Genomic DNA, 19,687 nt, shown 5'->3' with positions numbered 1-19,687 from the left:
CCATTTTCGGAGTAATATCTTTTCTTCCACGGCAAAACCTTGTTCCCTCCAAATTTTAGTACGACGGCTGCGCAAAACGCACAAATTTTTCGTTCCCTCCACTCCTCCCGCGCACCCCACCTATCAAATATTTCGCCCTCCCTTATATACGTCGTGCCTCTCCCCCATGATTTACGAGCATCTTAACTCCCCACGTCCCCGACCTCATCCTCTCGTGATCACCCCGATCCGATGTCTTCGCCGGACGTTCTTCCATCTCGCATCTATCTCCCCGGCCGGTGGTCGCCATGGCCGGCGATCGTCGAAACGTCGGGGGAAGGAAAATCGCGCACACACGCCGAAGAAGGCGCCCAGCTCGAAGAAACGCCAAGGTAAATCTGTCGGTGATCGGCTTGTTGTTGTGTTTTTCGGATGGTTAGATCGACGAGATCGGTTTTACATGTCTACCACGCCCGTTTGACCTATATCTAGATCTTGCATATTTGATAGATCCAATCCCGACATCATACGTATAGGGTTTATCGTTTTTATTCCGGAGACAATCATGCCGTGCTATACAATCTTTGCCATCCCGCTGCTTCGTACAATATTTTGCATAGACAATTGTTTTCCGAAACACTTAACCGAACTAATTCCAGCCGTTGCCGAAAACAGCCTCGACGAGCTACGGTGAACAACGACATTGCTTCAGTACTTTTATTCCTCGGTTTCGGAGGGAAGCGAGAGTTTGATCTAGAACAATTGTTTGCTTGTTTTCTATGAAACTAGTTAGTTTGCACGTGCAATGCACTTCTTAACAATGTAATGAAGTTTTTAATCATGTACTTTGTTTCATCGGTCTATTTCAGCACATATCTGAACTTCTATCGAGCACATATCTGAACTTCTATCAGCACATATCCGAACTTCTATCGAGCACATATCTGAACTTCTATCGGCACATATCCGAACTTGTATCGGAATTGGCCCCCTCTTATGTTTTGTTCACGCTCCGCTCTTCCGATTATTTCAGCGGAGACACAAAACCCCGTCAAGCCGAGCATATGAGCTTGCCAAGGAGAAACAAATGCAAGAAAATGTAGTACGCATGGAAAAAAAATTCGCTGAAAAATATGGACTCGGCCACAAATTTCGAAAGATTTCTCCGGTTTTGCACGTACATTAGTGTATGGTGGGGTACAAATAGGAACTAGTAACAATCTAAAGGACACGGATCGCGAAGAGACGGAGGTCGAAGAGGACCCTTCGTATGAACCGAATCCGAGAGAGATAGCTACTGCTGATGATGATCTTCATTCAGATGAGGATCAGCGCACTGTCGGCAAAACTTCAGCTCGGGTCTGTGGAACTATGTCTGAACTATGATAGGAAATACGTACATGCTAAATGTTTCCTACTAATGTAGCCTCTACTTTGCTTGCAGATAGTTGCTTCTTCTGCAATAGTTGCACAGAAGAAGCGATCCATACCCGAAGTTGCACCATCCAACATTGCAACAAGATCAATGGCAACAACCGAACCCGAAGTCGGGTCATCCGATGAGCCGACTGGCCATCGCTGAGTCCGAACACCGAAGGAGCACCCTCACCTAACCAGATCATGACATCCGGAGGCAGCACCTCATCTCCCGAGGACAATCAAATTGTAAACTTTGAGCGGCAAGGTATGAAAGTTTGTAAAAACTAAACAACGTACCGCATATTTTCATATAAAAGAGAATCATTTCATATCTCTTATTTCAGAGATATTGACAACATCTGGCGGTAGTAAGAGAAAGAGAGGTGGACGCAGACGTACCATGGGCCATGAACTACATGAGTACACAAGAAGAAATGGTGGCAATAAGATGCCAATTGAATTCACCTACTGGTGTCGGGAGACCCAAGGATTATGTCCAGTCGGCAAAGCTGAGCAATGAGGTTGGTATTCACATCCGTCAAAAAATGCCGCTTGCAACACACCTGGACACGAGTACAAGAAAGATGTAACTCTCAGACATGTCATTCCTCATGCTATAAGTACTGTAGCGGTGAGTCCTGTACAATCTTGGTTTAACCTAATTAGTATGCTACATGATCAACTATCTAAGAATCTACTAATTAATGCATCACTATTTTGCAGGGAAAGTTTAGTATGGACAAAAATGATGAGGTGGCTCAAGATGTGTGCACTGATATGCTGCAAGTTAGTATTCGGCAGTTCCGATATAGGCTTAAAAGGAGTATTGGCCGAAAATTAAAAATTTCACAATCTGGAGCAAGCATATCTCAAGAAGCCAGATCATGTAGAAGAGAAAAGCTGGAAAGAACTGGTGAAAAGATGGTTTGATGAGAAGTACCAGGTACATAAACGTTATTCCTTTCAATAACAGCTCTATCGAATTCTTACATTTATCTGATCTGGATAAATAAAATGCATGTACTGAACATAGGGAGTGTGTGTAATAAATGGAAAGAACAGAGAAGCTATGAAACAGTTCCATACCACTTGATCTCGAAGCTATGTTGCTCACTGGGAACATCTAGTAAGTGTTCTGAATTTCCCAATACAGTTCATACTTCTGTCATACACAGTGTACTATGGTAATGTGCATTCTACATTTTTTCAAGCGAAGGCTAAGCAGCAGGAAGAAGAAACCTCTCCAATTGAATTTTTTAGAATCACACACACTAACAAGGATAACATTATGAGTGCTGAAGCAAAAAGTGCATATGTAAGAAATATTTCTTATTAGCACAATATAATATAATCAAGTTTTGTATGTTGTCCATGCAATGATTGTAATCTTTATGCAGGATCAAATGGTGGCAAAAAAAGCGGCGCCACGCAATGAAGATGAACCTGATTTGACTGATTTGCAAATTGTTCAGCTAGTCCTGAGCGAGAAAAGCCCATCCACCACCTGCAACAGCACATTCCTACCAAGATTGGGCGTCGCAACAAGTTCCAGGAAGTCTTCTGTCTCGGCTACACACATCCGAGAGCTACAACAAAGACTGGCAGATCAAGAGCAGAACTCCATACAGGCAGCTGAAACGTACCACAGTGAGATGCAGGCAAGACTGCAAGAACAAGATCAAAAATTTGAAGAGATCAGGAAGAAGCAGGACGAAGAACTTGAAGCTGTGAAGAAAGCTGATACGTCTCCGACGTATCGATAATTTCTTATGTTCCATGCCACATTATTGATGATACTCACATGTTTTATACACATTATATGTCATTATTATGCGTTTTCCGGAACTAACCTATTGACGAGATGCCGAAGTGCCAGTTCCTGTTTTCTGCTGTTTTTGGTTTCAGAAATCCTAGTAAGGAAATATTCTCGGAATCGAACAAAATCAACGCCCAGGGTCCTATTTTTCCACGAAGCTTCCAGAAGACCGAAGGGGAAAAGAAGTGGGGCCACGAGGTGGGGACACAGTAGGGCGGCGCGGCCCAAGCCCCGGCGCGCGCGGCCTAGTGTGTGGTCCCACCGAGGACCCCTCCGAGGCTGCCCTTTCGCCTACTTAAGGTCTCCGCCGCGAAAACCCTATTACGTTCGACGAAACCGGAGAAAACCTTCCGGAGCCGCCGCCATCGCGAAGCCAAGATCCGGGGGACAGGAGTCTCTGTTCCGGCACGCCGCCGGGACGGGGAAGTGCCCCCGGAAGGCTCCTCCATCGACACCACCGCCATCTTCATCACCGCTGCCGTCTCCCATGAGGAGGGAGTAGTTCTCCATCGAGGCTCGGGGCTGTACCGGTAGCTATGTGGTTAATCTCTCTCCTATGTACTTCAATACAATAATCTCATGAGCTGTCTTACATGATTGAGATTCATATGATGATGCTTGTAATCTAGATGTCATTGTGCTAGTCAAGTGGATTTTACTTTTGTGATCTCCGGAGACTCCTTGTCCCACGTGTGTAAAGGTGACAGTGTGTGCACCGTGTGGGTCTCTTAGGCTATATTTCATAGAATACTTATTCACTGTTATGAATGGCATAGTGAAGTGCTTATTTATATCCCTTTATGATTGCAATGTGTTTTGTATCACAATTTATCTGTGTGCTACTCTAGTGACATGGGCATACCCTTCGGGTACCCATTATTAGTATACCTGGCTCGGCCCAATATGGAGAAGACCAATATGGAGAAGGCCCAACAAGGCAACCCGAAGAAGTAGTCGACTAGGACTCTTGTAAAACCCTAGGCTGGTTGCATATATAAATCTAGCCAGGGCACCCGAAATAAAGGAGAGGGCAGATAGACAGAATATAGACAACACATCTCCGCCTACGGCGGCACCCTGTAAACATACATATGATCATATAGTGGATTGCTAGCAGCACGTAGAGATCCTCCACCGAGGGGACCCGAAGCTGGGTACGTCGTGTGCCTAATCTCGCTCCCGGAATCTCCATCGCCGCTCTCTCCCGAAACCCAAGTCTACAATACGTAGGCATTGGCGAGGTGATCCCTCGTCAATTGGCGCCGTCCGTGGGGATCGCGGCGACTGGATTTTGTCATCCGGGCGAGATCGTTCGTCTACATCAGCGGCCGATCGCATCTGGCTGGATCGTCTACTTCAAACTTCATGCAAAAAACCTGATAGTTTCGTCGCCAGGCCGTTCACCATCACGTATTGCGCGGCCATAGAATCTCTGAAGATCCAATCTACAGCGAAAAGTCTTGAAAGCATCGGCAGCCTCGAGCTATAGGTGGTCGACCGGCTGACCAACTCACGTATTCATCAGGTCAAGCATCTGTGCTAGGAGGTTGCAAGTCCCAAAGAAAAAAATCCTGATCGAGTACTCTGGAAAGGAAGCAAATAACACACGGTGGCTGAAGTCTACAAAGGAAAATCGAGGACACACCAGAGATCAACTCCTAGACGAGGAAAACAAAAAGATACAGATTCACAAGAGGAGCGGAACTTGCGAACTCACGGGGCGACGGTCCGATTTCATCCGACATGAAAATCTTAAGACTCCAGACGGGCAGCATCTGAATCGGTTACCAATTATTCACTTCCACCACAGACGTTGGTTTGCGTCCAATACAAGGAACGAAAAGGCAGCCAGAGAATTTGCAAAAAGAAAAAAAAAAGGCGGCGTGAGGACTAAGCCGTGACTTTGGAGTTTACATCTGCATCCGATCTATACCAAAAAACAAAGCTAAGTATTACTGCATTCTACACATATTGTTTGGCTCTATTACTTCGTTCACTAGTGCTATCTAGCTATGATTATTACTTCAGTATTTGCACGAAAGTACAGCGACTCGGCTACCAGCCAAACAAAATTTGACTCAGTTGTCGAGCGTGATGTCATCCGATGCAAGGACCATGAGCCGTTATATTGCCAATTTTTTTTCTCTTCTTGTATTGTTTACTTGCTCGCGGAATTTTTGCACCGTAATATCACTGCAGATCAGAACAAACGTCGACTACTTTGCTTCGATGACTCTATTCTCCATCGCGGACTCAACACATTCGGGTGTTCACCCGTCGCGGATCCGTCGGATCGACTGCGTCCTCATCATCGACTATGTCGGCCACATCTACTACTTCCGGCCAGGCGATGCGCGATTACAGACTACGTCCGGGGCACGATATGCGTCCACATCGGCTTCGTCGCACCCGATAAAAAGCTAAGTTTTATTTTTCCTCCAAGATTCAATTATTTATTTTCATCATACCCGAATACTCGAGGGCTGCACCATTACATTATTGCAGCAAATTCACCCAAACACTAGGGGTTGCGCCATTACTTTGTTACCACAAATGCACTTGGTTACTTGGTGAAATTCTTTTCTTCGCCTCTGGATATATCTACTTCGGCTGGGTGGATTTATTTTCGGCTCAATGGAATTATTTTCTTCGGATCAATGGATTCATCTTTTTCGGCTTACTGGATTCTTTTTCATCGCATTCATCTTATAAGATTCATCTATATGAATATTACTGGCTTACTCTTATACAACATTATCCGAGGCGTTTCGGGTCACTGGATTTATCATTGGGGATTATTACTGGATTTATTTTCTTCGGCGGATTCATCTTCTATATTATTGGATTCTTCGGTTCAATGGGTTAATCTTCTATAATTATTAGTGGAACTATTTTCTTCGGATCAATGGATTCATCCTCTATGATATCAGCGGATTCATCTTCTATAGTTATTACTGAATTCTTCGGGTCAATGGATTCATCTTCTACGGCTATTGCTGGATATATTTTCTTCGAGACAATTTCCTCTACGATATCGGCGGATTCATCCTCAATATATGCTCTATATTTAATGGCATAATCCTCAATATGGGTTCATCTCAAGTACTTCATCTTGGATTCATCTTCATGGACTCATATTATATTATTGACAATGGTTTCATCTTAAATGGCTTCACCTTATATGACGCCGCGACTCCATCAACTTATTTCGACATCATGGCTAACGCTCGGGGGCTCGACAACGATTTCGCCTCGGGTCACGACTGCGACATAACAATCATGACATCACCCCAGCAGTGCTTGGGGGCTTGGCTATTTCTTCATCAACAATTTGGCGGCATCCATTATTTGCTATTTGGTGGTTTCTACTATTGGCTAGATTTCTTATCTACACTCGAATACTTCATTGTGCATCGACTCCGTCGTACCCAATAAGCTAAGTGTTCCTTTATTTTACACAAAGTTGATTATCGTTTACTTTCACCGCACCCGACACTCGGGGGCTGCGCGGCATATATTCACTTTACATATCATCGAATTTGAGCATCTGACACCGCATGCGAAAAAGAGAGTCAAGGGAAAGATAGAAAAAGTTTGTTTATTTATGCAGGAGAAAGCCGACGAAATTGTCTACAAGAGAGAACCCGACAAAATTGTCCAAAGGGAGAACTCGACGAAATTGTCTTCAAGAAAGAACAGGACCCGAAGAATTATCCTCTAGGAGGTGCCGAAGAATTATCTTCAAGGAGGTGCCGAAGAATTATCCTCTAGGAGGTGCCAAAAAATTATCTTCAAGGAGGTGCCGAAGAATTATCTTCAAGGAGGTACCGAAGAATTATCTTCAAGGAGGTCCCGAAGAATTATCTTCAAGGAGGTCCCGAAAAATTATCTTCAAGGAGGTCCCGAAGAATTATCCTCAAGGAGGTCTCGAAGAATTATCTTCAAAGAGGACCCGAAGAATTGTCCTCAGGGAGGACCCGAAGAATTGTCCTCAAAGAGGACCCGAAGAAATTTTCCTGAAGGAGGAACTCGACGAAATTTTCATCAATGAGGAACCAAAAAAAAAGATGGACAAATCTTCGGGTCCATTGACTCGTCATATTCATCCGAGCAAGAGCATCGGTGATGAACCCGACAATATAGAAGAATCCAATATATTCGGCTGTCTCATCAAGTCCGAGAGAAAAATAGAAGAACCCGCAAAATGGGTCATTGCATCAGCCAAACAAGGCACTTAACAAAATATTCTCAGAGCGCCAAAGTCGCGAATAATCTCTGAATGCCGCAACACTCTGCGAAGGTAAGACCCCGGGTCCGTCCTGTGTGGCGTGGCATCGCCAAAGACTGCGCTCTGCTACTTTTTTCCGTATCAACAGATACGAAGAAAAATCCTAACGGACGCGTTAGGTACCCGATAAAACATGACTGGGACTCGACAGAATGGTAAGACCTTAAGCGGCACTCGTCGAGTTAACACCGAGTATCCCGAGATCATGTCCGGGGACATGATCTTGAAGTAGGTTTTTGCGGATTGCCACTAGAGCGATTAACTAGTACCTGATCCGTCAGATGAACTAGCCCCAACTACCATTATCCCTGTACAATATAGATATGGATGTCAAATAAAAATAGCAACGGCTTGGAGTCGATAAAAAGAGGAGCTGCGCCAAGTTCTTTATTGAGTAGTACAACTTGAGCCTATGCCAGGTGCAAGCACCTGCTCATAGGCTCGGGGGCTACTCTTATCGAGAGCATTGTTTACCCTCTCGATAAGATACAAAAAAGAGAAAAATTGTGGTATCAATTAAAAGCAAGTTGAGCCTACACCCAAGTCCAAACACTTGGATGTAGCCTCGGGGGCTACTCCCATCGGGAGCGCTGGCCGCGCACCCGATAGAAAAATAACTTTGACAGCATCTATGACAATCAAGGTTGGTAGACTCAACTCGATTCTACGACTCGAGTGGAGCCTACTCTCATCGGGAGCACATGGATTTCATCAAGTCTTCCAGAAATATAGTTAAGTTCTTCATCGAGTAGTACAACTTGAGTCTATGCCTAAGTGCAAGCACTTACCCATAGACTCGGGGGCTACTCACATCGGGAGCGCTGTCGCGCACCCGATAGAAAAATAATTTCAAGAATCGTCGACATCATCTACTACACATGATCTACGACATGGACCTCGCCTTGTATTTCTTCGACTTCGGAGATGGTTATGCTTGGAGTTTCTACGCAAGTCTTCGACTTCCCTATAAACTCGGGGGCTACTGACATGGGCATACCCTTCGGGTACCCATTATTAGTATACCTGGCTCGGCCCAATATGGAGAAGACCAATATGGAGAAGGCCCAACAAGGCAACCCGAAGAAGTAGTCGACTAGGACTCTTGTAAAACCCTAGGCTGGTTGCATATATAAAGCTAGCCAGGGCACCCGAAATAAAGGAGAGGGCAGATAGACAGAATATAGACAACACATCTCCGCCTACGGCGGCACCCTGTAAACATACATATGATCATATAGTGGATTGCTAGCAGCACGTAGAGATCCTCCACCGAGGGGACCCGAAGCTGGGTACGTCGTGTGCCTAATCTCGCTCCCGGAATCTCCATCGCCGCTCTCTCCCGAAACCCAAGTCTACAATACGTAGGCATTGGCGAGGTGATCCCTCGTCATCTAGTGATGTTATTAAAGTAGTTTATTCCTCCTGCACGGTGTAATGGTGACAGTGTGTGCATCGTGTAGTACTTGGCGTAGGCTATGATTGTGATCTCTTGTTGATTATGAAGTTAACTATTGCTATGATGGTATTGATGTGATCTATGCCTCCTTTCGTAGTGTGAAGGTGACAGTGTGCATGCTATGTTAGTACTTGGTTTGGTTATGTTGATCTGTCATGCACTCTAAGGTTATTTAAATATGAACATTGAATATTGTGGAGCTTGTTAACTCCGACATTGAGGGTTCGTGTAATCCTACATAGTTAGTGGTGTTCATCATCCAACAAGAGGGTGTAGAGTCTAGCATCTATCTATTTATTCTGTTATGTGATCAATGTTGAGAGTGTCCACTAGTGAAAGTATGATCCCTAGGCCTTGTTCCTAAATACTGCTATCGTTGTTTGTTTACCGTCTTACTGCATCTATACTTCCTGCAATATTACCACCATCAACCACACACCAGTCCTGGACAGCAAAGCACTTTTCTGGTGCCGTTGCTACTGCTCGCATTTATTCATACCACCTGTATTTCACTATCTCTTCGCCGAACTAGTGCACCTATTAGGTGTGTTGGGGACACAAGAGACTTCTTGCTTTGTGGTTGCGGGGTTGCATGAGAGGGATATCTTTGACCTCTTCCTCCCCGAGTTCGATAAACCTTGGGTGATCCACTTAAGGGAAACTTGCTGTCTGTTCTACAAACCTCTGCTCTTGGAGGCCCAACACTTGTCTACAAGAATAGAAGCACCCGTAGACATCAAGCACTTTTACGGCGCCGTTGCTTGGGGAGGAAAGGTAAAAGGCACTCATACTCCGGTCCCAGGTAAAGTACTTTTCTGGCGCCGTTGTGTGTGTGCTCGAAGCTATTTCCTTTAGATCCTGCAATTGCATCTTTTTGTTTCTTGTTTACACTAGTTAGGCACAATGGACAACAATGAGCTTCTTATTCTATTTCCTGATTTCAGACATGGATGGTTTGATGCGAAAATTAAAAAACCTATGGAACCTTGTTTGCATGCTGGTAGTAATATTAGTATGAACGCTTTGAACACCATTGTTGATAATGATATAGAAAGTTCTAAGCTTGGGGAAGCTGGTTTTCATGATCTTTTTAGTCCCCCAAGCATTGAGGAGAAAATTTTCTTTGATGATACTTTGCCTCCTATTTATGATGATTATAATGATAGTGGTCTTTTGGTGCCACCTACTATGGAGAGTACATTTTGTTGTGATTATACTATGCCTCCTACACTTGATGAGAATAATAATGATAGCTACTTTGTTGAATTTGCTCCCACTACAACTAATAAAATTGATTTTGCTTATGTTGGGAGTAGTAATAATTTTATGCATGAGACTCATGATAAGAATGCTTTATGTGATAGTTATATTGTTGAGTTTGCTCATGATGCTACTGAAAGTTATTATGAGAGAGGAAAATATGGTTGTAGAAATTTTCATGTTACTAAAATGCCTCTCTATATGCTGAAGTTTTTGAAGCTGCACTTGTTTTATCTTTCTATGCTTGTTGCATTATGCTTCATGAATTTGTTTATTTACAAGATTCCTATGCATAGGAAGCATGTTAGACTTAAATGTGTTTTGAATTTGCTTCTTGATGCTCTCTTTTGCTTCAACTACTATTTCTTGCGAGTGCATCATTAAAACTGATGAGCCCATCTTAATGGCTATAAAGAAAGAACTTCTTGGGAGATAACCCATGTGTTTATTTTGCTACAGTACCTATATTTTACATTTGTGTCTTGGAAGTTGTTACTACTGTAGCAACCTCTCCTTATCTTAGTTTTGTGCCTAGTTGTGCCAAGTAAAGTCGTTGATAGTAAGGTTCATACTAGATTTGGATTACTGCACAGAAACAGATTTCTTTGCTGTCACGAATCTGGGCCTAATTCTCTGTAGGTAACTCAAAAAATTATGCCAATTTACGTGAGTGATCCTCAGATATGTACGCAACTTTCATTAAATTTGAGAATTTTCATTTGAGCAAGTCTGGTGCCTCAATAAAATTCGTCTTTACGGACTGTTCTGTTTTGACAGATTCTGCCTTTTATTTCGCATTGCCTCTTTCGCTGTGTTGGATGGATTTCTTTGTTCCATTACCTTCCAGTAGCTTTGTGCAATGTCCAGAAGTGTTAAGAATGATTGTGTCACCTCTGAACATGTGAATTTTTTATTATGCACTAACCCTCTAATGAGTTTGTTTCGAGTTTGGTGTGGAGGAAGTTTTCAAGGGTCAAGAGAGGAGGATGATATACTATGATCAAGAAGAGTGAAGAGTCTAAGCTTGGGGATGCCCCCATGGTTCATCCCTGCATATTTCAAGAAGACTCAAGCATCTAAGCTTGGGGATGCCCAAGGCATCCCCTTCTTCATCGACAAATTATCAGGTTTCTTCTCTTGAAACTATATTTTTATTCGGTCACATCTTATGTACTTTACTTGGAGCGTCTGTTTGTTTTTGTTTTTGTTTTTGTTTGAATAAATGCTTGTGTGGGAGAGAGAAACGCTCTGCTGGTTCATATGAACACATGTGTTCTTCGCTTTATCTTTTAGTGTTCATGGCGAAGGTTGAAACTGCTTCGTTAATTGTTATATGGTTGGAAATGGGAAATGCTACATGTGGTAATTGATAAAATGTCTTGGATAATTTGATACTTGGCAATTGTTGTGCTCATGTTTAAGCTCTTGCATCATATACTTTGCACCCATTAATGAAGAAATACATAGAGCTTGCTAAAATTTGGTTTGCATGATTAGTTTCTCTAGAGTCTAGATATTTTCTGGTTAAGGTGTTTGAACAACAAGGAGACGATGTAAAGTCTTATAATGCTTACAATATGTTCATATGTGAGTCTTGCTGCACCGTTTTATACTTGAGTTTGCTTCAAACAACCTTGCTAGCCTAGCCTTGTATTGAGAGGAATTCTTCTCGTGCATCCAAATCCTTGAGCCAAATAATATGCCATTAGTGTCCACCATACCTACCTACCACATGGTATTTCTCTGCCATTCCAAAGTAAATTACTTCATGTGCTGCCTTTAAACAATTCAAAACTTAATTACTCCTTATTTGTGTCAATGTTTTATAGCTCATGAGGAAGTATGTGGTGTTTTATCTTTCAATCTTGTTGGGCAGCTTTCACCAATGGACTAGTGGCTTCATCCGCTTATCCAATAATTTTGCAAAAAGAGCTGGCGCGGGGTTCCCAGGCCCCAATTAATCAACCTTCATTAATAATTCTCTTCACTTGTTTTGCTCTGATTCATCAGTAAGCAACTTAATTTTGCAAATAGACACTCCTTCATGGTATGTGAATGTTGGAAGGCACCCGAGGATTCGGTTAGCCATGGCTTGTGTAAGCAAAAGGTTGGGAGGAGTGTCAACCATAAATAAAACTAAAGTACATGTGTAAACAAAAGAGAAGAGGGATGATCTACCTTGCTGGTAGAGATAACGTCCTTCATGGGAGCCGCTCTTTGAAAGTCTGTTTGGCAAGGGGGTTAGAGTGCCCACTACCATTCGTTGACAACAACAAACACCTCTCAAAACTTTACTTTTATGCTCTCTATAAGATTTCAAAACTTAAAAAGCTCTAGCACATGATTTAATCCCTGCTTCCCTCTGCGAAGGACCATTCTTTTACTTTATTGTTGAGTCAGTTCACCTATTCCTTCTATCTTAGAAGCAAACACTTGTATCAACTGTGTGCATTGATTCTTACATGTTTACTTATTGCACTTGTTATATTGCTTTGTGTTGACAATTATCCATGAGATATACATGTTGAAGTTGAAAGCAACCGCTGAAACTTTATCTTCCTTTGTGTTCCTTCAATACTTTTACTTTGAATTTATTGCTTTATGAGTAACTCTTATGCAAGTCTTATTGATGCTTGTCTTGAAAGTATTATTCATGAAAAGTCTTTGCTATATGATTCATTAGTTTACTCATTATCTTCATCATTGCTTCGAATTGCTGCATTCATCTCATATGCTTTACAATAGTATGATCAAGATTATGATAGCATGTCACTTCAGAAATTATCTTTGTTATCGTTTACCTGCTCGGGACGAGCAGGAACTAAGCTTGGGGATGCTGATACGTCTCCGACGTATCGATAATTTCTTATGTTCCATGCCACATTATTGATGATACTCACATGTTTTATACACATTATGTGATGACCCGGCATACCACTGCATGGTGTAGTATGCAAGTCTGATATAACACCAATGAAACACCGTTCCACTAGTATTATATCGCTCAGAGTGGTACAACAGAAACATATGCGGGTCCAAGGCATGTCTATATAATTACAACATTGACTCTGTTACATAAGATCATCACAGCCTCCTACTTTACAATGAGGTAAAATTGCAAATAAACTCCAGAAGAACGACTCGTAGTCTAGACTTATCATGAACTCTATTTGTAGAGTATTTAACTAGCTAAAGAGGCTAAGAATAGATTCTAGCTAAGTAGGAGCTAGGTTTAGGAAACTAGTTCCCTTCTACTTGCTTAATCTAGGTTTTCTCCTTGCTGGATGTGGTATTTGACTCCTCCGACGGGGTCCCGCCTCTTGAGGTAGTTGTTGACTTCTCGGTCTTCGAGTTGCACCTGTAGATCCTCCTTCGTGGCCTCCATATCTAAGCGGGGATTTAAGAGTGGGATGAGTACGAGCGTACTCAACAAGTTCATTATAGGAAAGAGGTGTTTAATGCACTAGCTACAGCATTAGACCGGAAAGTCTAATACCAATGCAGGTTTTCATAATTATTTCTTCAAGAGGTTGCTTTTATTCGGAAGAGCTATGTCCGTCAGCCTTCACCGGTTTACTAGAACTTCATGGAGCTCCTTTCCGGCCGCGTTCGCAGCTTCCATATCCCGGAACGGGGAGTGACAGGTCACGGCTTCTTTACACTCTGCAGAGGTGTGTTGCTTTACCCATAAGAGATCTTAACCTTGTTGCCAACCGGGCGCGCAACCCGTCCACACTTCCTATGGTGTGAGGCCCGGTATAAGGTCTAGCCAATCATGTTCCTCCGCTACCTCGAACACCCACCCTTTGTTGCATGCCCCGACCCTGGGTCCACGTCGGTCCCATTATTCCTGTAGATTTCAAGGTGGACCCCGACCACGACAACGATGTCTGGGCTCTACCATACACTCCTACGCCGGTAGCTGCAACCCATCCTAGACCGCAATACCGTGGGGACTTAGGACTCCCCAGCCTCACCATCTTGCTCCTTCGGGCGACAAGTGTACTACGGACTATGCCGTGGGGACTTAGGACTCCCCGGCCTCACCAGCTTGCCCCCTTGGATTACAAGTGTACTACGGTAAAGCGCATCCGTTGATGAACGAGAGGTGGAAACACTTTTGACTACTCCGTCCCACTCCGGATCTTATGGTTAACACGGGTATTACGGCACAAGAATCACTGGCGACATTTGTTGTTTAATCCTAGATGGATATAAACCCGTGCAATGGAACCTCCACCATATCAACACAATCCATGGTTCCATTGCCCACCACATAGTCATATTCATAGTTATGAAAGTAGTGGTTTTGGTTTTTATGCAATAGTGATAACCATAATACTTTGCAAGTAATTTGCTAGAAATACTCAAATGACATGAGCAAGTGATGAACTTGCCTTTCTTGACTCGCAAGATTATGCGAGCAAGGTCTTCGATACGTAGTAACTCCAACTTCTGAAATAACATCATCGTCCGGTAAGGACGATGTTTAAAAGATTGGCAAGGATGCAATAATGCATAATAATGAGATGCAATCGCTCTAAGCGTGACCTAACCCCGAGGATTTAGGATTAGTGAGTTGAAATGATTTGTTTAGAATGTGTTGCACTTTTAGGGTGATTCACAAACAAGGTTCTTATTCAGGTGTGGTTACATGGTATCATGAACAGGTGCTGCAATATGTAATAACAATAAGATTAATAGCACACAACTATAACATTTGGTATAATCTTAACATGTAATGAATAGTGATTGGTTTTAACACTACATGGCATGGTTAATGATTAATTATCATATACTTCAAAAGAATAACTTTTGAAGAACATGTTCTTTAATAAAGAACAAGTATGATAATTAGGGTTGTGGGGTTCTATGGTTTACTTTGTTTTCCACTGCTTCTGGAGTAAGTAGTAGATGAATCCCAACAAAGTTGGATTCCTCAACACCTAGGGCTTGTAAGGTTGAGTTAGGCCTGGCATTCTAAGCAATTATTCATACAAGGTTGCTATCAAGATTGGTTCATCTTGTTGGTGATAGCTAGCTAGGGTTTATAGGTCCTTATAAGCAGGTTGTGGATGATTCCTTATTTTCTTTGAAAGAATAACTTTTGAAGAACATACTTCTTAAATAATAAGAAGTATATCAATTAGGGTTGAGGTTGTCTAGGGTTTGTTATTGGATTCACTAAGTAAGGAATAGTGCTTTCCTGAATATGATGCTTAATAATTATCTTACACTAATAGGGTTTAGTAGAGTATGGTTAGGGGGTGCATGATAATGGGCATGGTTGCTATTAGGGTTCATCATAATGGTGTGATGCTAGGCATGGTTAATTACGATTGATATCTTTAAGGATAGGAGCTAGGGTTTGCATTTGGTTGCCCTTATTTGATCAATTAGGTTGGATAGGTATGCCTACATGGACTACTAAATTATTGATAATAGGGCTTTTATAATTTTAGGTGGCATGGCAAGTATTTAATTGCTGTTATGATTCTATGTATGAAAGTAGAATGCCATGATTACCTGTGAGGATCTAGGGTTTATGTTTTAGAAGTAATCTAGGGTTCAAATGAAATAGTGGAGCTAGGTTATAAATGGCATTAGGGTTTTAGGATCCCACATGAAATTATGGGGTTATCACTTTGCTTTATAATGGAACTAGGGTTTCCTAATTACTCTATAATTCTTGTATTAATAACTTCATTAATAAAGTGGAAGTTATTAATAAATTTGAAATTAAAATAATATTGGATTTTTCCTTTTATTATTTTTTAAAGAATTAATAATTAGAGTAATTATTAATTAGGATTTACATCCTCCTATTAAGGATTTAATAAATTATAAGCAAAGGAAAATTAGTTTTATTATTTTCCTGATTTGCTTATTGGTTTTTATTAATTTTAGAAGTTTTTATTAATTATTGATTTTTAATTAAATTTGGAATTAAAAATAAAGGTTTAAATAACAAGTGTTAAATAATTAAATTTTTATTAAAAATAAAAATTTCATTTTATATTTTTATTGGATAGAGTTTATTTTTAGGATCATTTTGATATCACATTTGGTATTTTTCAGAATTGAATTGAATTTGATTTATTTCTGTAAAGTTGCAGCAATTTGTGAATTTTGAATTTAAACTAAAAATAACTAAAGCTACCCGGCCAGGATACACCCACAGTCAATGACTGGTGGGGTCCTAGCCATGTCACCAGCCATGGTGGCGATGACGTGGCACACCCCACGGTGGCCGGTGACAGTAGCGGTGGTCGCCGGCGATTCCGGCCACCCGCGAGGCCGTGTTCGGTTGCGTTGGAACGAGAACGAGGAGGCGGTCCTAGTGGTGGTGGCGCCGCCACCAAATGGTCGCCGGAGCTTGGCCGGCGGCGAAGCCGAGCGGCAGAGCTCACGGGTTAGCCGTCGCGGTGGAGCTACGGCGCCTAATCGAGCGAAGCGAGCACACCAGGAGGTTGAGGAGCTCACCAGGAGGACGTAGGGCGTGACGGCGAGGTCCATGGCGGTCGGGTTCGCCGGAATCGTCATCTCCGGCCGTCGGAGGGAACGAGCTCGACGGAGACGCTACAGATCGCCATGGCTTGATTCCTTTTGCAAATTGACCATGTCGAGGACGGCGATCACGGTGGTGGTCACGGCGGGGCCTCGGGGCTTCCCCAATCGACGGTGATAGCCGGAGTCTGGTCGGGTAGGGTTTCGGCCTAGGGTGAGAACGCGCGGAGGAGGAAGGAAACCGAGTCGAGGGTTCATGCTGGGGTTTTTATAGGCGCTCAAACGAGCCTCGTCACGTCGTCGATGAAGCAGAGATCGCCAGCGAGAAGAGAAGCCCGCCACGGCGTCGTGCTGTCCACCATGCGCGACGAAGAGATGAGGACGACCCTCTCTCTGTTTTAATTCGACGAAGGGGTATCTTGGGCTAAGCTGGGCTGTGCTGGGCCAGTGCTTATTGGGCTGCTGGTGGGCTTCTGCGGACAGAGGAGGTCTAGGTGAGATTTTCTCCTCTCCTTTTCTTTTTCCATTTCTGTTTTTATTTTCTGTTTTTCCTTTTCTAATTTGCATTCTATTTTAAATTCAAATTTGAACCCTTTTCTATTTTGCAGGTGTTTGATAACTGCAATTTTATGAGGACTAGTAAGAAAATCATTATGTTACTGCATTGTTCTTGAATAAACATTAATAGATATATATATATGTGGCCTTGCTACCATTTTTAATTAGGCAAGAATTTAGGTATTAGTTTTAATTTCCTTTTTCATTTATGATATAACCCTCTGTTGAACAATTAGAGTTGGTTATGCCTCTTCCAATTGTTTTGGAAGTTATTATTATGACTTGGTTTCATATTTGAGGAGTTTGTCAATTGCACATGATTTTATGTGAGATCCAATGTATTAAATTTAATAATTGAAGCTAAAGATTTATTAATGTGCCATACTGGGATTCTATCAGTTCTAGTATAACCCCCTTGTTAAGGTTAATACTATCACTACATTTGAAAGTATCTCAGTAAGGATTGTTTCCATCATGGGTTATCTTGTTTACAAAGATAAATGGTTGATCACTACCCATATGGTGTAATTATAGGTTATAGAAGTGAAATGGCACCATAATGCATGTGCTTGGGTTTATCTCCCCTAACCATGATAAGGTGGTTGTTTACTTAACATTTTATGTACTCCTCTAGTTACTATGATATAGAGAATTAGTTTTACCTTCCACCAATTGACTTCTATTGTTAACCCTCAATTTATCATTTAAGCAACTACATTGGTTATAGTTATTTTTATAGTTAACTTTGGTCATATGGATATATGGTTTCTCACCATATAAAGTATAGAGTTTTACTCTAGAGTTTTCTTGGGTCCTTTAATTGAGGAATAAATGGAATATAGATGTGCTAGAGTTCTACTTATGATCACCAAGTGATTCACAAGTTAAGGTTGGGGTATAAGCCTGGTTTTGATGACTAGTGATCTCCCTATAATTTCATGTGGTGAATGATATTTACTTATCCTCTTAGGGTTTAACTTATCCTCATATACCTCAAGAACATGATCATGGATTAGGCATGATCAACTTGTTTTTAATATCTTTATCTCAAGTTCTTAGGGTTTATGATCATCACTCAATTTATAATGATCAAAGTTTGACTTCCTAAGGATCTCTCATTAAATGGAATTCTCACTTCAATGATCAAGCATTGTCTTGATCAATTAAGGTATAGCACTTCTATTTTACTTACTAGGATGATCATGGTTGTCTCAATAGTTTTATATCCCAGGAAAATGCCTGAGATATTATGTTAGGGTTCTACTCAACAATGATGATATGATCATCTGGTCCTAAGAATAGTTCTCTCTCTCAAATCCAGGTGTTGCCTCATCTATTTTTAGTGTAACTCCATAGCTTGAGTTCTCTCATATATAAGAATGGATTATTCTAGGTTATGATGTACTCCTACTACTCTAGTTCAATTGTTGTCCTTTATTCTTAATTAGATAAAGTTATATTTTGTATGATTGGTCTCTCTCATTTTGGAAAGGACTTTAATACTAACTTAAGGTTAGGCTCCATAGGGATTGATGTGATCATCAATATCTATGTTTAACATAAATGGTTTCTCTCTCTAGGGATTGTCTTGAATAATATCCTAGGGTTCTTTCTAAAGATGATGATTTGAATACTTGGATGTATATCCAAGGTTTAGCTCAAGGTTTGTTATTGCTTCTCTAATAAGTAAGATAGAGCTCTCACCTCTCTGGTTTTGGTGTATAATAATTTGAACTAAAGAAGAATTATATTCCTTAGTTGGATCTCCTTGTCTTGTTTTCAAGATTAAAGTAGAATGAATACCATGAGGTTCATGGTAGGATCAAGGATTAGTTTCAGACATGGACAAGATAAGTAAAGAATGGTTTCTCCATTTATGGTTACTTGATTTCCAATTGAATAGATGTTCTTATGTTATGGCAAGGAATACCATGTTATGATCTTTTATGAGATCAAGCAATTGATCATTGAGTAAAGTGTTGTTGTGGTAATTTTAGTTCCATTTGATCTAACCCATTAGATCAAATCATCTTTTCCCAAAACAAGGTTTTAGCAAAGTCACATTGAGGTTTATAGCGCTTGACTTGATGAGCTACTTCAATTCCACCAAGGTCAAGTGAAACTTCGGCTATCGTGACTCGTTTTACTTTAAAGCGCGAAAATTACCCAGATTTTCTATGCATGAATGCAATGCACACATCTGTTTCCTCTATTTTTGTAACCCCAATACCTGGGATATTACAGTCTCTACCCCTTAAACTAAACTTCGTCCTCGAAGTTTGATCTCTCTCACGTTTCGGAGTTTGGATCTGACTTGTGCAGACTACGACTTTTCTTGAACTCCGTATTGAACTTACTGGATATAATTGAATATATCCCTTGTCCAGATTCTTCCTGGAATCCA

Source organism: Lolium rigidum, chromosome 4 (assembly GCF_022539505.1).
Source record: "Lolium rigidum isolate FL_2022 chromosome 4, APGP_CSIRO_Lrig_0.1, whole genome shotgun sequence".
In the NCBI taxonomy this organism is placed as follows: domain Eukaryota; kingdom Viridiplantae; phylum Streptophyta; class Magnoliopsida; order Poales; family Poaceae; genus Lolium; species Lolium rigidum.
Note: the sequence above shows the minus strand (reverse complement) of the source record.